Consider the following 18,425-nt stretch of genomic DNA (forward strand, 5'->3'; position numbering starts at 1 on the left):
GCCTTCAGAATAATGTCTTTCAGGACTTCCATGCCCCTCCATTGGTGGAGGTTTGGCATATTAGATAGGTCCAGACTGGCATTCAATGCATCACCCGGTCAACCCCTAGGGCTATTCGGACATTCCTCAGTTCAGTCAATGCACTGCTCGGGAATACATTGAGGGGAACCCTTGCTTAGAATGAGCTATCTTCTGGCTCTGTGTGTCAAGTAAGTAGTTTTGAAAGCAGTGGTCTCCCTTGTGTGGCTTTGGTGGCAAAAGCATTATGACTCGAGATATTCACCCCACATTTTTTTTACTTTGTCTCTGCTGTGTATATTTACCACTCGAGCCCTGTTTAATGTTTTATATAACAATTCTGCGACAGAGATGTGTTATATAATTTTCTTAATGCAGTTATTTATAATATTAACCAGTAGTGAAATTATTTTACGGTTATGTAGCAAAGCACTTACAAAGGTACCTGTGACATTGCATTGTAGGAAAAAAATCACAGAACTCTCTGTGAGAGATCTCATTAGTGGAAGCTGATACACCTGCCAATCAAAAATGTATCCTTAAGGAAAAAAAGACTGCAATGGGCACAAATCAATAATTCCTCTTAAGGGCATACCACTTAGACAGGACAACACTGTGTGATCGGGAATATCACCTCCAAATGCTACTCAGAATAAAACGGTCTCTAACTCACCGAAAATAACTGGGAACTATTACAACGGTGTCACAAATACTGTTCAAATATTAAAATGCATATATTGATTTTATTAAACATTTGAAGAATTCAAATGAAGCATAACATTATGGTGAAGAGTTTATACAAAAAGCAAAATTTTTTGTAAAAATGTTTTTTAAAAGTACGATGTTAATAGACCTCGACAAAAAAGAAAACAAGCATTGGCAAGACAATAGGTATGGCATGTAAATGAAAGTGCCTGGATGATTTCATCTTAGCAGTCACTCATTCATCCATCCAAGCACTTAATCGCTAACTATCCATGCACTCTAACTCATCCTTGTACTGATCCATCCATTCATTCATCCATCCTCCCATCTAGTCACTCATTCTTGAATTCACCTACTCGTCCATCCACAATACCACCACACACAAACTCACCAATCAATGAGGAGCCATTTTAAGCTATCTGCCAGTCTGAGTGACTTAGCTACTAGTTTGTGAGGCTAATCCATTTAAAAAAAAAAATATTTTATTAACATTTTGTTGCTTTACATTTGTATGTCTGCTCGAGTTAACATCTTGCATTCGTTGTATATGATCATTAAACAATCCGCATTTGTGGCACGCATTATGTATGTTTCGTTGCAAATTACTTTGGTACTGTTAGCATTTTCTATGCATTCGCTATCTCTTGATTCTAATAAACACATCCCTTTGACAAACTGCGTTATGCTCTTCGCTATCCCACACTATCGTTTTAAGTCACATGTGGAAACAACCAACTTAAACCCGCTCTGAGCTATAGTTTGGAGGAGAAAACGAAAGGAAAAAGAAAAACGAGAAGGAAAAAGGAAATAAAAAAATAAAAAAGAGGGAAAAAAGGGGGGGAAGAAAAAAAAGGGGGGGGAGAAAGTATATAAGCAAAACAGGAGGACAACTTTACGGCGTTATGTGGGTGAGATTTGTAGCTGACAATATTTAAGGAATTAAAGCATAGCAACATACAGGGAGAGGCCATGCCCAGGGCGCACCAGTATATAGGGAGGACAGTGGTCCGTTTGCTCCACCCCTGTCTCTAATGGTGATGTGGCATTTAGTGGCTTGTTCGTTTCTGTTTTGCGTTCCTCAGTGCGGACTCTGCGTGAGTTCGGATACCCCAGGGAATCCCTTGGGAGTCCTCCCCCCTGGGTCAATCTCATAGAATGTGCTAACCATCTCCTACTCCTCCTTCTGGGGCTGCTGCTCTCTTGAGTAGTCCATCCCAGCTCGCCACTAAGTCTTCCCAGGCCGGGGCAATAGGAACCTGTCGGATGCCCCTGGCCTCCTCCGCCTTCAGGACCTGTAGTTCAGCCCTGGACCATTTCGTAACATCCCTTTTCCAGTCAGCCAGCAAGGGGTGGTCTGAGGATTTCCAGCCCTTTGAGATCAGTCTTTTATAAAGGGCCAGGGTTAGGTCCAGGAAACGCCCTCTTACTTTCCCACTTAGTGCAGCTGGCCTGAGACCCAGTAAGCATAGGTCCGTGGTAGGGCGCAACTCCGTACCAAATAACTGGGATAGGATAGACAATATTTCCTTCCAACCAACCTGAAGTACTGGGCACTCCCACACCATATGGTCAAAGTCTGCTTCTCCCCCCCAACATCTCGGGCACGTCCTGGGCCCCCCCCGTATATACGGAATAGTCGGTGTGGTGTTAGGTACGTCCTGTGCAGGTAATTGTATTGAATGTATTTTAACCGCGCATTACGTGAGATCATCCGGGGGTAAGCCAGCGTTTTGTTCCATTCTGAGTCAGACAAGTCCCGCCCGATCGTACCTCCCCATCGTTCCCTCAATGATTGCAAGGGATCTAATATGGCCTGTAACTGGGCCCGGTATATTTTGGTTATCAAGTGAGGTTCCTCCCCTGATGTTGGTAGGAGGTGCAACACTCTGTGGTGAGTGGGCTCCGCGTTTATCGTGCACCAGTGGTCTTTCAGTGTGTGCACCAACTTCCCGAAAAGCATGAACTGGCCCTGGGGAACACCCACGCCCGTTAGGTCAGCAAAGCCCCTCAGTACGCCCCCCTCAAATAGCCCACCCACTGTCTCAATCCCTGCACTCGTCCAGGGACCAAGTCCCAGGCTTCTCGATCCCTTCCCCCCTGACTCCAGAGCCAGTACAGAGAGCGGTAAAGCCGGAGAGTATGGCGGGCCCACTCCTGCCCTTTTCGCGCACCTCTTCCAGCATGCCATTGCGACACTTAACATTATGTTGTTTCCAGGTAGGGCTATTTTCCTGTCTGTCATGCGTGCCGTGATCCATGCCGTATCCATTACCCCCTGGGTGGTCCACAGGTCCAGGTGTCCTTTGCCCGCCAGCCAGCCAGACACCCACTGTAGTTGGGATGCCAAGTAATAAGCCTCAAAGTCGGGGGGCACCCAGTCCTCCCACATGGGTCGGCCTACAAATGGTCGTAAGTGCGGTGCGTCTAAGTCCATCGTCCCAAATTAGTTCTCTGAGCAACATGTTCAAGTCACGGAACCATGCCGGGGGGATCAGCAATGGTAAATTGACAAAGTAGTAGAGGAGTCGGGGAAGCATAATCATTTTGGACAGTGCCACTCTGGCCATTACTGATAGTTTCAGGGAGCGCCAAAACTCAACCGAGGACCTTAAGGATCGAAGCGCTTTGCCAAGGTTACCCTCGCTGAGATCTCCCAATTCGTGGAATATTTGAATACCCAGGTACCTGAAGGACCGTGGGGCCCAGTCACGTCTATTGGGCATGTTGCTGGGCGCGCGCAACCTGGAGTTAAGGGAAACACATACGTTTTGCCGCGGTTAAGGCGCAGTCCCGAAACTTCCCCAAAGTCCTCCAAAGCCCCCAGGGCCCAGGGGAGACCACCAGCACCATCCCTAAGATAAATTAGTATATCATCAGCATAGAGGGAGACAATGTGCTCAGTTGGCCCCCATTCGACCCCCCTACCCACACCCTCCTCCTGCAACCGGGTCGCCAGGGGCTCAATTGCCAGGGCAAACAGCAGTGGGGAAAGGGGGCACCCCTGTCTAGTGCCACGAAACACCAGATATGCTCTAGAGATTGTTCTGCCCGTCTTTACTCTTGCCAGTGGGGACGAGTACAACAGGTCCACCCATCTAACCCAGCTCTCTCCCAGGCCCATTTTTAACATCACCGACCTCAGGTAATCCCACCTAATCGAGTCAAAAGCCTTCTCAAAATCCACCGCCAACAGGGTCCCCTCCGGTGGTTTCAGTTCTTCGGGCATGTGTAAGATAGAGAAGAATCGCCTAAGGTTTAGGGAGGTGCTGCGACCAGGAATAAAGCCATTTTGGTCAGCATGTATCAGTGTGGACATGTAGGGAAGCAGTGGGCCGGCCAAGATCCTGCTGAGGATCTTGAAGTCGCTGTTTAGCATAGATAACGGGCGGAAGTCGGTCACCGAAGCTTCCCTGTTGGTTGTCTTGGGGAGTGGGACTACCAGCGCCTCACGCAGTGTGCATGGCAGCTCTCCCTTCTGTATTGCCTCCGCGTACACTTCCGCCAAACAGGGAGTCAGTAAGGATTTATATTTTTTGTAAAAGTCCATAGGAAGACCTTCTGTACCAGGGGTCTTCCCAGGGGCCAGCTGTGCTATGGCATCATTTATCTCTTCCATGGTCACTGGCCCTCCTAGATTGTCCCTGTCCTCGAGACTCAGCACCGGCAGGGGGATATGCAACAAATAGTTGTCAAATGTCGCCGCCTCCAGGCCGCTAGGTCTCCTATACAGGTGTGTGTAATAATCTCTGAATGCCTCATTGATGGGGCCTGGGCATAGTCTACGGTTTCCCCCTCTGTCTAATACACTTGTGATGGGTTCGCTATCCCCACTCAGACGCACTAACCATGCTAGTAGCTTACCCGACCTCCCCTCCTCTGATTGTAGGGATGCCAGGTATTTTTGCATGTTCTGACATCTGAGCCGTTCTTCAGCCTGTGAGTGGTCTCTGCATGCACGATTATATTCTTCATCTCCTTGCGTTACAGGGCCCTGCCTCAGCTCCCCCTCATGTATGACCTTCTCCAGGGCAGTTAGCTCCCTCTCTAGTGTGCGCATCACCCCCGCCGACTGCCCAAGACAGAAACCCCTCGTCACCACCTTGAGTGTCTCCCACTCCACGGCCCTGGAGGGGGTGGATCCCTTGTTAATTTCAATGTGTTCTGTCAGGTGGTTGCGCAACGCCTCTCTATACGCCTGATCTTCAAGTGTCGCAGGGGCCAGTCTCCATGATGGGATGGGTGGTCTTTCCTGTGATACCCTCATCGTTAGTAGTAGAGGGTTATGATCCGATATTGTGCGAGCAAGGTATTCGGAATGGGTCATACCTCGAGCCAGCCCCGGAGTGCAGACCACCCTGTCAATTCTGGTGTGCATACGGTGGAGGCCCGAGTAAAATGAGTAGTCCCTGGCGGTCGGGTGCTACACCCACCAGATGTCCACTAATCCCCATGTACTCAGCCACTCAGTTAGGCTTTGTGCTATTTTAATTGATATTGCCCCTTGAAGTGGCGGGGTGAACCTGTCCATGTTTATATCTAGTACTGCATTGAAGTCCCCTCCTATTAGTACTTCCCCCGTGCGCTGGCGGGTGAGGTGTCTTGATAAGCCCGTTATGAATGAAACCTGGTCTTGATTAGGGGCATAAATGCAACTCAAAACTATCGGAGTCCCATGTAGCTTCCCCTCCAGTATCACAAACCTGCCCTCTTTGTCAATGTTAGAAGAATCAATTGTCAGTGGGACCCCCGCTCTAATCCAGATCAGTGCGCCTCTCGCATAAGCTGAATATTCCGTAGCAAACACCTGCCCCCTCCACCTCCGTCTTAGTTTCTCTCCCTCCCCCAGTGCCAGGTGGGTCTCCTGCAACATTGCTATCTGCACCCCCTTTCTCTTTAGGAATGATAGAATTATATGTCTTTTGGCCGGAGTGCCCATCCCCCTGATATTCCAGGTTATAAAATTGTAGTCTGCCATCTTGTTCTTAGAACCTGACAATAGCGGGCCTGGCGCGCCCGGGATTTTAATTGACCCCCCCCATATGCTTATTCCTTTACTGTGGTCAGATTTCTCCACCCATGTTGCCGATTTAACTCGTAACTGTAAACCCCAACTCCCCATCACCAGGGCGCCTCCGGAACTGTAGGTTGCCCAATAAACTGTGCAACAGCGCAACTTTTTGAAACACATAACTGCAGTACTCGCCAGCCAAGTCGGACAGGCGAGAGTCGAGTCAGGGGGGGGAGCCAGGTCCGGAGGGGCCACTCGTTCAAACAGCGTGCCATGTCTCTGGGCGCCGCTACACGCCCGGGCTATCCGAGCTCGTCGGCTGTCTGTGGGGTCACCCTCGGCGCTCGCAACAAGCTCTCAGAGTCTTCGGCAGAGGACACCATTGTATCGTCGGACTCTTCTTCAGACCCTCCTCGGGGGGGCACCTCACCTCCCACCCGGGCCGCCGCCTCCAGGGCCGCCCTCCTGTCCGTTTCTCTCTGTGTTTGCGTTGGTGCCAACCGTGGACGGTCTCTGGACCTCTTCCCCCTCGGGGCTCGGCGGGTTCTTCTCGCTCCAGAGTTCTCATGCGCAGGTCGCACCGTTTGGGATCCGTGCCTCTCGAGCCATTCCCATGGCTCCTCCGGGGATTGGAAGAATGTGGCCTTTCCCTCCACAATCACTCTTAGCCTTGCCGGATATAGTAGCGAGTACTGAATCCCCTCGTCTCGCAAGGCTCTTTTGACCGCTAGGAATGAGGCTCTCCTGTTCTGGACCTCCAGTGTGAAGTCCGGGAACAGTGTCACTTCCCCGTTTGCTACTTTAAACGGGCCCATCTCTCTGGCTTTCTGTAGGAGGATGTCCCTGTCTCTGTAGTGCAGGAGTTTAGCGATTACAGCACGGGGAGGTCTGCCAGGGGCAAGAGGTCTCGATGGCACTCGATGAGCCTGTTCCAGGGTGTAGAAGGGGGTCAGGCACCCCGGCGCAACCACCTCGCTCAACCATTTCTCCAGGAAGTCCACCATGTTTGTCCTTTGGTCCCTTTGGGGAGGCCCACCACGTGCACATTGTTCCTCCTGTTTCTTCCCTCCGCATCTTCGGCACGTTGTTCAAGTCTTGCCACTCTGCCGGCCAGTGAGGTTACCTCCGCTGCTATGTCTTTCTGTCTTGGTGCGATGTCCGCCAACGTGGTTTCCGCTTCTTTGACTCTGTCAACCAGTTTATGATGATCAGCTCTCAGGAGCCCCACCTCAATCGCAACTTGGTTGATGTCACGTTGCAATGTTGACTTTGTATCCTCCATGGCCTCTTGTCTAGGGTGTCCTGAACTTTAATTTGTGACTGGTTCAGTGAGTCCGCCTCGCCCTCCCCAGGCGGCGTCACGGGGTCCATGGCTCTATTCTTGTGTCGGCCCTTGGGGGCATCGGTCCAGCAAGGGGGCGTACCCCGCGGGGCCCGGCAAACGGCCAGCGCGTGTTCGTGCGAACCACCAATAGGTTTGTCCCCTTGTTTCGGTCTCCGCAGCTTTAACTTCTGCTCACGGACCTTTCTGGCCGAGCTCCAAGTGCTCCGCTGTCCATGCCCTACGTTCGGTTCCAGGGGCAGGGGGCTCTCGTGCAGCCGGCCGTGGCCGATTGCCACCTGTTTCAGTCCTGGCTCAGAACAGGGGGCAAGCTCAGTCCAAGCCCTTAGAGAAACTTCACAAGCAGGTTTTCAGAAAGCAATGTTCAGTTCTTTCCCTCTTCAGGCAGAAGCAGTAGCAGCAGGTCAGCACTGCAAAGTAACAGGCAGAGTGGCAGGTCCTCCTCAAGCATCAAGCTCGTCTCCTTGGCAGAGGTTCCTCTTGATACAGAAGTAATCTAAAAATCTGGGGTTTTGGGTCCACTACTTACACTCATTTCTTCCTTTGAAGTAGGTAAACGTCAAAGGAAAGTCTCTGTTGTTCACAAGATCCTGCCTGGCCTAGGCCTGGCCCCAGATACACACAAGGGAGTTGGAGACTGCATTGTGTGAAGACAGGCACAGCCCTTTAAGGTATAAATGTCAGCTCCTTCCTCCCCACTCTCGCCCAGGAGACTCATTAGGATATGCAAGACACCCCTCAGCTCCCGTTGTGTCACTGTCTAGAGGGAATTCACAAACAGCCTGACTGTCAGTCTGACCCAGACGTGGATTCCACAGGCAGGCAGAGGCACAGAATGGTTAAGCAAGAAAATGCCCACTTTCTAAAAGAGGCATTTTCAAACAGACAATCTAAAAACCAATTCTTCCTAAAGGTGTATTTTTGAATTGTGAGTTTAGAGACCCCAAACAACAAATCTCTAGCTGCTCCCAATGAAAAACTGCACTTAAAAAATGTTTACATTTTAAAAGAGTGACCCCTGACCTTTTTTTGGACGGAGATCTCTCCCCTGCGCCTGCAGCACCCCCTAGCTGCACCGTGTCCCCTGACCCTCACCCACGCTGCCGATCGTGTGTTCGAGGCACTCCTCCACCCTCAGGCACCTGCCTGCACCTCATCCCTGGCGTGTAGTGGGCTTCTGGTAAGCATTACTAGACTTTCTGTACCAGCGTGTCTGTTTTCCCATTGTATCTGTTTTTCCCTCTCACTTGTTGTGCCCTGTCTCTGCTGCTCTGTATTGCTCTTTCCATTGTGCCTTGCTCCTTTCCTTGCCGCTTGTGTCGTTTTTGAATTGTGCCTTGTTTTTCTGTTTGTGCCCACTTTGCCATATCTGCCCGGTCTGTGTATTTTTCCCCGCTGCTGCGTCCCTGTGCCACCGCCCCCTCGCGCCCCCATTTGCTTTTCCCTCCCGCCTCCCAGTTGCTCCTCCCTCCCACCTCCCCCTCTTAATGGCAGTCGCTGCGCGACACGGTGAGTGACCCTTGACCTGTTTTTGGCCGGAGATCGCTCCCCCGCACCTGCAGCACCACCTAGCTGCACTGTGTCCCCTAACCCCTGCCCATGCTGCTGATCGCGTGTTCGAGGTCCTCCTCCACTCGCAGGCACCTGCCTGCGCCTCATCCCTGGTGTCTAGTGGTCTTCTGGTAAGCATTACTAGACTTTCTGTACCAGCGTGTCTGTTTTTCCCAGCGTGTCTGTTTTTCCCTCTCACTTGTTGTGCCCTGTCTCTGCTGCTCTGTATTGCTCTTTCCATTGTGCCTTGCTCCTTACCTTGCCGCTTGTGTCGTTTTTAAATTGTGCCTTGCTTTACCTTTTGTGCCCTGTCTCTGCTGCTCTGTATTGCTCTTTCCATTGTGCCTTGCTCCTTTCCTTGCCGCTTGTGTCGTTTTTAAATTGTGCCTTGCTTTACCTTTTGTGCCCTGTCTCTGCTGCTCTGTATTGCTCTTTCCATTGTGCCTTGCTCCTTTCCTTGCCGCTTGTGTCGTTTTTAAATTGTGCCTTGTTTTTCTGATTGTGCCTACTTTGCCATATCTACCCAGTCTGTATTTTCCCCGCCGCTGTGTCCCTGTGGCCCTGCCCCCCTTGCGCCCCCATTCGCTTTTCCCTCCCGCCTCCCAGCTGCTCCTCCTTCCCACCTCCCCCTCTTAATGGCGGTCGCGCCACTGGCGCGCCAGAGGCTGTCTACGCCCGTCTGGGCCTGGACCGCGCCCAGCACCAGTCCCCCTTGCTCTCCCTTCCAAGACCCCCCAGACACCACTACTCCTCACATACTCTCCACTCCCTCAACTCAGAACCACGCCCCACCTGCACCCAAACCAGCCCCTCACACACACAGGGCCCCTTCACCTGCTACGCCTGCTGATTCTCCTGCTCCACCTCTCACCCCCCCCAACACCCACACGCCCCACACCAAACCCAGCCCCCCCAACACCAAACACAACAACTACAACACAACTAACTGCCGCACAGCCACTGCACACACCAACCGGCCCCACCACAAAAAAAACCCACAACCTGAACTCACCCCACGCCAAACACCACCAAGACCCACAGCGACACCACGAGCACCCACACCAACAATAGCACACAACACAACAACAACACCCCCAACAACCATCTCAACTGCCTGCTCCTAAACAGCCGCTCCCTACACAAACATGCCATAGAACTCTGTGACCTCATCACAACACACTCACCTGACATCGTCTTCCTCACAGAAACCTGGACGAACCACTCGTCAGAGCCCGACATAGCCATAGCCACCCCCATGTTATACAAACTCCAATGCAAAGACCGCTTTAACAAGCCAGGAGGTGGCATCGCCATCCTGAACAAAGACACCATTAAGGTCACCACCAACACCCACGACACCCTTAACTACGCAGAACACATGCAGTTCCTAATCCACATAAACAACAACACCACCCTCAAAGGCACACTCGTATACAGACCCCCAGGACCACGCACCCCCTTCTGTGACACCATCGCTGACACCATCAGCCCGCATGCCCTCACCTCCACAGATTACATCCTCCTCGGCGATTTCAACTTTCACCTAGAGAACCCCCACGACCACAACTCCTCCTCCCTCCTAGACAACCTCACCAACCTCGGACTCAAGCAACTGGTCACAGCACCAACCCACTCAGATGGAAACACACTTGACGCAATCTTCACTTCAAGCCAACACATAACCTACACCCACACCACCGAACTCCACTGGACTGACCACCACTGCGTCCATTTCTCCTTCGCCAAACACCCCACACACCACCACCGACCCACCACCCCCTACCGCATGTGGGACAAGATCCCCACAGAACGGCTGAACTCCCAACTGGCACAGAACTCCCGTTAACACCAACGACCCCAACACTGCAGCACATAACCTCACAAAACGGATCACCACCTGCACAGATTCACTCGGCCCCCTCAGAAAAAACATTACCACCCGCAACATCAAGAACGCCCCAGGGCTCACTGCCGAACTCCAAGATTGCAAGTGCAGCAAAGCAGAGAAAGCCTGGCGACAAGAACCCTCCACTACAAACTTCTCCACCCTCAAAACCTCCACTAGCAACCACCACCAACTCATACGCACCACCAAAAGAGCACACTACAAGGAACCCATAGACAGCAAATCCCAAAACAGCAAAGAACTATTTACTGTCATCAAAGAGCTCTCCAAACCCAAAGCCAGCAACCTAGACCCCACACACACACAGACCCTCTGCAACGCCCTCTCAAGCCACTTCCACAGCAAAATCCTGGACATACACAACAGCTTCATACCGCACACACCCACCACCCCCACACACCCCCACCTGTCCAACACAGACCCCCCCATCCCCCTCCCCCAGTCTACTTACCACCTGGGCCCCTACCACCGAGGAAGAAACAAAAAAAAAACGAATTCCATCCACTCTGGATCACCCTCCGACCCCTGCCCCCATCGGATCTACAACAAAGCCAGCCCAACCATCGCCCCCATACTTCGAGACATAATCAACAGCTCATTCAACACCGCCACCTTCCCGGACCCCTGGAAGCACGTGGAGGTCACTGCACTGCTAAAAAAAAAACGCTGACCCAAACGACCTCTCCAACTACCGCCCCATCTCTCTCCTCCCCTTCCCCACCAAGGTCGCTGAAGAACTAGTGAACGCCCGTCTATCCCACTTCCTCGAGGAAATCCACACACTCGACCCCTCCCAATCTGGGTTCCGCAAGAACCATAGCACGGAAACCGCCCTCATCGCATACACTGACGACATCAGAACCAAAGTTGACAGGGGCGAGACCGTCGCACTCATTCTCCTGGACCTCTCCGCAGCCTTTGACACTGTCTGCCACCAAACACTCCGTACACGCCTCCACAGCTATGGGATTCGACACAAAGCCCTAGACTGGATCTCCTCCTTCCTAACCAACAGAACCCAAAAAGTCTGCCTCCCACCCTTCCAATTCATTGCCACCAAAAGCATCTGCAGAGTCCCCCCAAGGATCCTCCCTCAGCCCCACACTTTTCAACATCTACATGATCCCATTAGCCAACATCCTCCAACCACACGACATCACCATCCTCTCCTACCCAGACAACACCTACTCATCTTCTCCCTCTACCGCAACCCTACTACCGCCAAAAGCAACCTCCACGCTGCACTCCTCAACACCGCCGCCTGGATGACAGCTAACCACCTCAAGCTCAACTCCAACAAAACTGAGATCATAATTTTCGGCCCCCACAAATCCATATGGGACACCTCCTGGTGGCCCACCGCCGTAGGCCCCGCACCTACCCCAGCACCCCACGCACCCAACCTTGGCATCATCCTCGACTCCTCCCTCTCTATGACCCAGCAAATCAACGCCGTCACCTCCTCCTGTTTCAACACACTGCGCATGCTGAAAAAAACCTTCAAATGGATTCCCACAGAGACCAGAAAGACCGTCAGTCACGCACTAATCACTAGCAGGCTAGACTACGGCAATGCCCTGTACGCCAGCACCACACTCAAACTCAAGCGCAAACTCCAGAGATTCCAGAACACAGCTGCACGCCTCATCATGGACCTCCCCCGCCATGAACACATCTCACCACATGTCAAATCCCTTCACTGGCTCCCCATAGACAAAAGGATCACCTTCAAAATCCTCGTCCACGCACACAATTCCCTCCACAACACCGGCCCATCCTACCTCAACGATAGAATAAACTTCCACACCCCCACCCACCACCTCCGGTCAACCAACCTCGCACTCGCCACAGTCCCCCGCATCCAACACACCACCACAGGGGGCAGATCCTCTCATATCTTGTCCCAAAGGCCTGGAACTCCCTCCCCACCAACCTCCCCAAGACCCAAGACCCAAGACCTCCTGCTCTTCAGAAAAAACCTCAAAACATGGCTATTCGAACAGTGATCATCCCACGCCCCCCCAGCGCGTTGAGACCCTCACGGGTGAGTAGTGCGCTATACAAATTTATTTGATTGATTGATTGATTAAATGCAGTCCCCATGTTAACCTGTGGGAGAGACAGGCCTTAGAATAGTGAAAAATTAATTTAGCAGTATTTCACTATCAGGACATGTAAAACACACTAGTATATGTCCTACCTTTTCAATACACTGCACCCTGCCCATTTGACTACCTAGGGCCTACCTTAGGGGTACTCACATGTAGTAAAAGGGAAGCTTTGGGCCTGGCAAGTGGGTACACTTCCCAGGTTGAATTGGCAGCACAAAACTGCCCACAAAGACACTGCAGTGGCAGGTGTGAGACATGTTTACAGGGCTACTCGTGTGGGTGGCACACGCAGTGCTGCAGGCACACTAGTAGCATTTTATTTACTGGCCCTGGGCACACATAGCGTGCTTTACTAAGGACTTACTAGTAAATCAAAAGTGCCAATCATTGAAACCCAATTACCAATATCTTTCAGACAGAGAGCCCTTGCACTTTAGCACTGGTTAGCAGTGGGAAAGTGCCCAGAGTATCAAAACCAGCAAAAACAAATTACAACCCAGGATCCAAAAGCAGGGGGTCAGAAGCAAAAAAGTACAGGGAAACCATGCCAAGAGCTGCCAGTTCTAACACTAGCGGTTGCTCTCCATGGCTAAGGTCATTACGCATGCAGCAACTCCAAAGTCTCTCCAGGTTATCTCTATGCTTTTGCACGCAATGGCATTCGACCAGTAGGGATCACAAAACTGTGCATGTGATGAACATCACACACTCACATATGTACCAAAGAAAAACTGGAAAAACTAGCATAGTGCAACATAGACCCCACCCACTGCTGACATTGCCCACTGAGATGGAAGGGTGGTGTTGCTAGAGAGAGAAGACGTGACGGCGTGCTTAAGACAGAGTTATGTTACAAGCCAATCAGGAAAAGCAGGTGTGCCCTCTCTGTTGCAACTATGGAGCCAGCATGCAGAAGCACAGGAGTGATTACATAATGTGCTTTATAAATAGAGTGCTGAGCAATTGGTCTACACTCAAATTCACATGTGTATACTGACATAAACATGCTGCAGTTGAAACAAATTTGCTACAACCTTTTAAAGTGTGTTTTCCTGGCTTATGCTAACTAGGCCTCATGCCATCTTTTTCGAAATGGGTGTCACACCATCATGTTTATTCTGTTTGTGATTCTGCTACACGTAGTCAAGCATGAGGTATTTGTTTATTTCTGAATGACAATGATCTTGAATAAGGCCCGCAAGGCTACTGTAACACTTTTACAAGGACCTTCCACTTGGAAGGGGTATTGCATTCATTCACAATGGTTCACTGTTATTTATGTAACAAGTTTGTTCAGACACTACGAAACGGAATTAGGTCAGAGAGGCTTGGTCAGTATTCATATAGTAGGTTAGTGCTAAGGAGGTAGGAATATGTGCCATTTTATAAATTTTGTAACTTGATTTGTTGAAAATGTATTTTTTGCCCACACCATGGAGACTTTGCAGCCCTAATGTGGTTTTGTGGAGAAAATAGATATAGCCATGAGCCAAAGACATTCTGTGGGACCCATGCCTCATGAACTTGGGGCTAAACCTTTCCCAGCCCACTGAACTCCTGGGCGTGCTATTGGGCTGTACGATTTTAGGAGTACAGCAAACCTACAAGAATAATAGCCAAGGTCCTACACATGTGCAGAAATTCAGAACTGCCAAGACGAACTGTTAGAGCCCCAAAGCACATTATGCAAATTATCACCAAAGACTAACTTTATGGCTAGAGACATGACTGGAGCCTGAACAACTGCAAAAGACCGAGCAAGGAAATAAGCATTTTCCCTTTTGACTAAATACCTTGCAGAGAAGTTGAGAAACCTTAAGTGAGAGTTCAAGTACTCATGAGAGCTCAGCAGCTATGTTGTAATGGGTCTACACAGACCTCAATCATTGGGTGCTGTTCGCTCTCTACAGAAGACTGGACTAGAGATGAGAGAAGGATCTTGCTGCTGCAAGTGCTTCTGATAGGCATTTTGGTTCATGCAGTCAAGTCCCAGATAAGCACAGTAAGTGGTAGAGTGCTATCAACTTGGACTTCAGGGTGCTTTTGGCTGGTTGATATGATGGACCACAGTGGACAATCGGAAGATGGTTTGCAACAATGAATATCATAAGTATCAATCTATATACTTTAGAAAGATTACTCACAATGTGGCCAATACTGCATCTTGTGTTTTAATAGTAGCTTGTATGAGTGCTCAAATAGTCGTGAGGCGGGACTTGTGAGTAAAAACAGGTGCATGCTCTAGTGATTTAAGTGGCGAAGAACTTTAAGAACTGGACATGAGTAAGCAAGACCCACAAATTAAGCAAGACATTGACTGGCAAATAAAATTTTCTTCATGAAAGTAGATTCGGAGAACGTGTGAAACAATACAGGTCAGGTGGGAAGAGTTAAATGAGAAGGAAGCAAAACAATTGGGGAAGAAAATAGGGAGCGGAATGTTTAAGCAAGAATTTGATCCTATGCTGTTTAGACAGGTTTCTAGACTGATTGGCTCACAAACACTGGCTGTAGTTACAGGGAAACATAGGGGCAGATTTAAGAACCCTTGCACGACTTTAGCATCATTTTTTTACTCTAAGGTGGCGCTAAGGTGGCCTTTTCCTCGTGCCATATTTACAAAGTGGCACAATGCAGGCACTGTAACCCTTTGCGCCACATTATGCATGTGCCATGCATAATGTATGCAAAGGGGGTGTTCCGGTGCAAGGAGGCTCGCAAAAATGGCGCAGTGAAATCTACAAGATTTCATTGTGCAATTTTTGGCATCATTTTTAAAGCCCGCTGAAAGCAGGTGTTCAAAGGATTCACCCATTGTAATCAATGGGACTACTTGCACTTTGCTTCACTAGCGTCAACATTTTTGATGCTATTGTTCCTAATACCGCCATAGTGCGCCGTATCATAAAGACGGCGCAAACATGGTGGCATTAGGGGTGGCACCAGAAATGTGGTGCTGCATTGGATGCAGCACCACTTTTCTTAAATTCGCCCCATAGTCTGAAAGAAGCATTCATGAAAACCGAAATAATATACTGTCAGCAAAGAGAAAGTGATGTTAAGAAGTGGTGTCCTGCTTTATCGTCTAGAAGTATAAACCAAACAATTAGTGGAGTAGAAATTCATCCAGGAGGAGTACACCCAGCACCTAAGTGTCAGTGGTGACATAGAATCTACTGCTGCTGGCATACGTGACAGACTATTCCATTGTTTTCCGAGTAGGGAGAAGCACTGCTAGTGGTGCAAAAGTGGGGACCTCTCAAGATTATGGACAGTAGCAGGGCTTGTCCTTTGGAGGCAATAGGCAACAACAATATTCCTCCATTACGGTTCATGTGAGAAAGTGAAAACTGATTTTGTTGTGCCTCTAGGGCAATCTGTGGCTACCCATCTCCGGTTGTGACAGCTGGAGTATTTTACCTCCGGTGTCTTGGGGTTACTTTAGTATTGGACCCAAAGTGAGTACCAAGTACACCCCTTTACCAATTGACCCTCGGGAAGGTGCTGCAAAGCAGCTCAATACTTACTCAGGGGTGAGGTTGGCAAGACACTGAAGGGCTGCAAAGCACAAAATAATAAATCAATGTCCAGACAATATACGTAATGAAAATAAGAACTCTCTAGTGCCTCCTCAACTAGAAATCTGTGCTAGAAAACCTCTCACTATTTCACAATTTAAAAGCCCTTCCTGTGGTGTTTGTCACAGAGTTTACTATGTAAACCTATTACTATTGCGTTTGTCATAGAGTTTTGTAAATCCCTTTCCTGTTGCATGTGTCGGAGAGTCTGCAATTTAAAATCCCTTCCTATTGTATGTGTAACAGGTTTACAAAATGTATAGACCCTACCAACCGTATTTGACACATGGTCTACATTTACAACATCTATATCGGGTTTAAACAATGCAAAGATTTCACAGGCGGGCAAACAGAACTGCTGCCCTAGCAAATGCCTGTAAAGAAGATGATCAACAAAGGGGCGGGGCCAAAGCTCTAAGGCCACCTTACTGCTAGACCCAAACTGACCCGGAAGTACACCCCTATAGCACTTGACCCCAGAGTAATGCACCAGAGCAATAAAATGTCTATTCGGGATGATACTATCATCCCTCTACAAAGCACACAATAACACTTAATTCAATGTCCATTCAATAGTTTTCTTGGAAAAAAACTGTTTTGATTGATGCACAACTAAATGCTACATATGAAATTACAAATGTAGACATAAAACACAAGACCTCCCCATCTTCTCCTTAACTAGAGATCTGTGTGAGAAAGTTTCTCACTGTTAAATAATGTAAAGTACATGTGTACAATGTTTGTGACAAAGTTCACAACATAAATAAAACTGTTGTAGTTCATTGGTCACATAGTCGACAATGTAAAGCTCCTTCCACAATGTTCATAATGTAAAACCGCTTCATGCTATATTCGTCATGGAGTTACACCATGCAAAGCTTTTTTCAACTAGATTGCACGTGGTACCTGTTCTAACAAAGCCTCTATCAATTATGAGCAATGGAACTACTCAAGTGTGCTAAGACAACTACTGCCCACTCAAATGCCCATAAGGAAGATGGTCAGCAAAGGAGTGGAGCCAAAATCCCTCTCTGTAAACAATATTTTATTTATTTTTTCCTGTGATTGCATAAGCTCTTCCAGGCAGTCAAAGCTGTTTCTAGTTCATAAAGTAAAAACCTGTCCTATTGTATTAGTCACCGTGTTCACAATGTAAAACCCCTTCCTATTGAATTTGTTACACAGTTCACAAAGACAAACTCCTTCATTTTGTGTTTGTGAGATGTGTCACAATATAAAACCACTTCACACTGTATTTGTCTTGGAGTTCCACCGGGCAAAAGCCTCTCCCAACTGTATTGGACATGGGGCTTCTTTTAACAATATCATGGACAATGGAACTAAATAGATGGGCTATGACTACAACACAAGCCCCATCAAACTCCCATAAAGAGGATCAACAAAGGCTCTGAGACAGGAACCCTCTCCATATACTATTTTTTTTGTTATTTCATGAGCTGTGCCAAACAGTGAAAGTTGTTTCTAGGTAACTAGACCTAAAAACAAATTAAACACTTAATACAGGTAAGAGAAAGTGTGTGTTAATTTGAATATACAAATGAAAATCTATTACTCTGAGTAGAAATGCCCTGCAAACGGTTTGCCCTTCCATATTTTTAATAAATTAGTTGACTTCATCACCTTTTGAGGGATTAAGTTTTGCAAATACACTGCCCTACTCTCTAAGCTAAGCTTTTTAATAAGGTCCCTAAGTGGGCTGGGTCCCTCTGGGTCTCAGACCTGGTAGTATTTAAAAAATAGACACTGACAGATTTCCTATTCAGACCTCCCCCACCAGTATTTTGCAGCATGGGTTAGCACATTTAGCGGCACAAATCTGCATATTTTGTTGCATTTTTGCAGTACTGTCTTTTGGAATTTGGATGAAAATAAATGGCCCCAGGCCCACCACATGACCCGTAGGTGGCAGGCCCATATCAGTTAAAAAAACATAAATGCCCCCTGCCATTGGCAGCAGGCCCTAATCATTTTAAAAAACAAATTCCCCCTGGGCCCACCGCGTGCCCCGTGGTACTGAAAACTTGATAGAAACAAATGACCCAGGTGCCTTGTGGATGGTGTGTCAAGGGCCCAGGGTGGCATTTACTTTTATCAAGTTATGGGCCCACCACCCATGGGGTACCCTGTGGGCCCAGGGGGCATGTATTATTTTAAATAGTTAGGACTCACCCCATGCCCCATGGGC

Source organism: Pleurodeles waltl, chromosome 7 (genome assembly GCF_031143425.1).
Source record: "Pleurodeles waltl isolate 20211129_DDA chromosome 7, aPleWal1.hap1.20221129, whole genome shotgun sequence".
Taxonomy (NCBI): Eukaryota; Metazoa; Chordata; class Amphibia; order Caudata; family Salamandridae; genus Pleurodeles; species Pleurodeles waltl.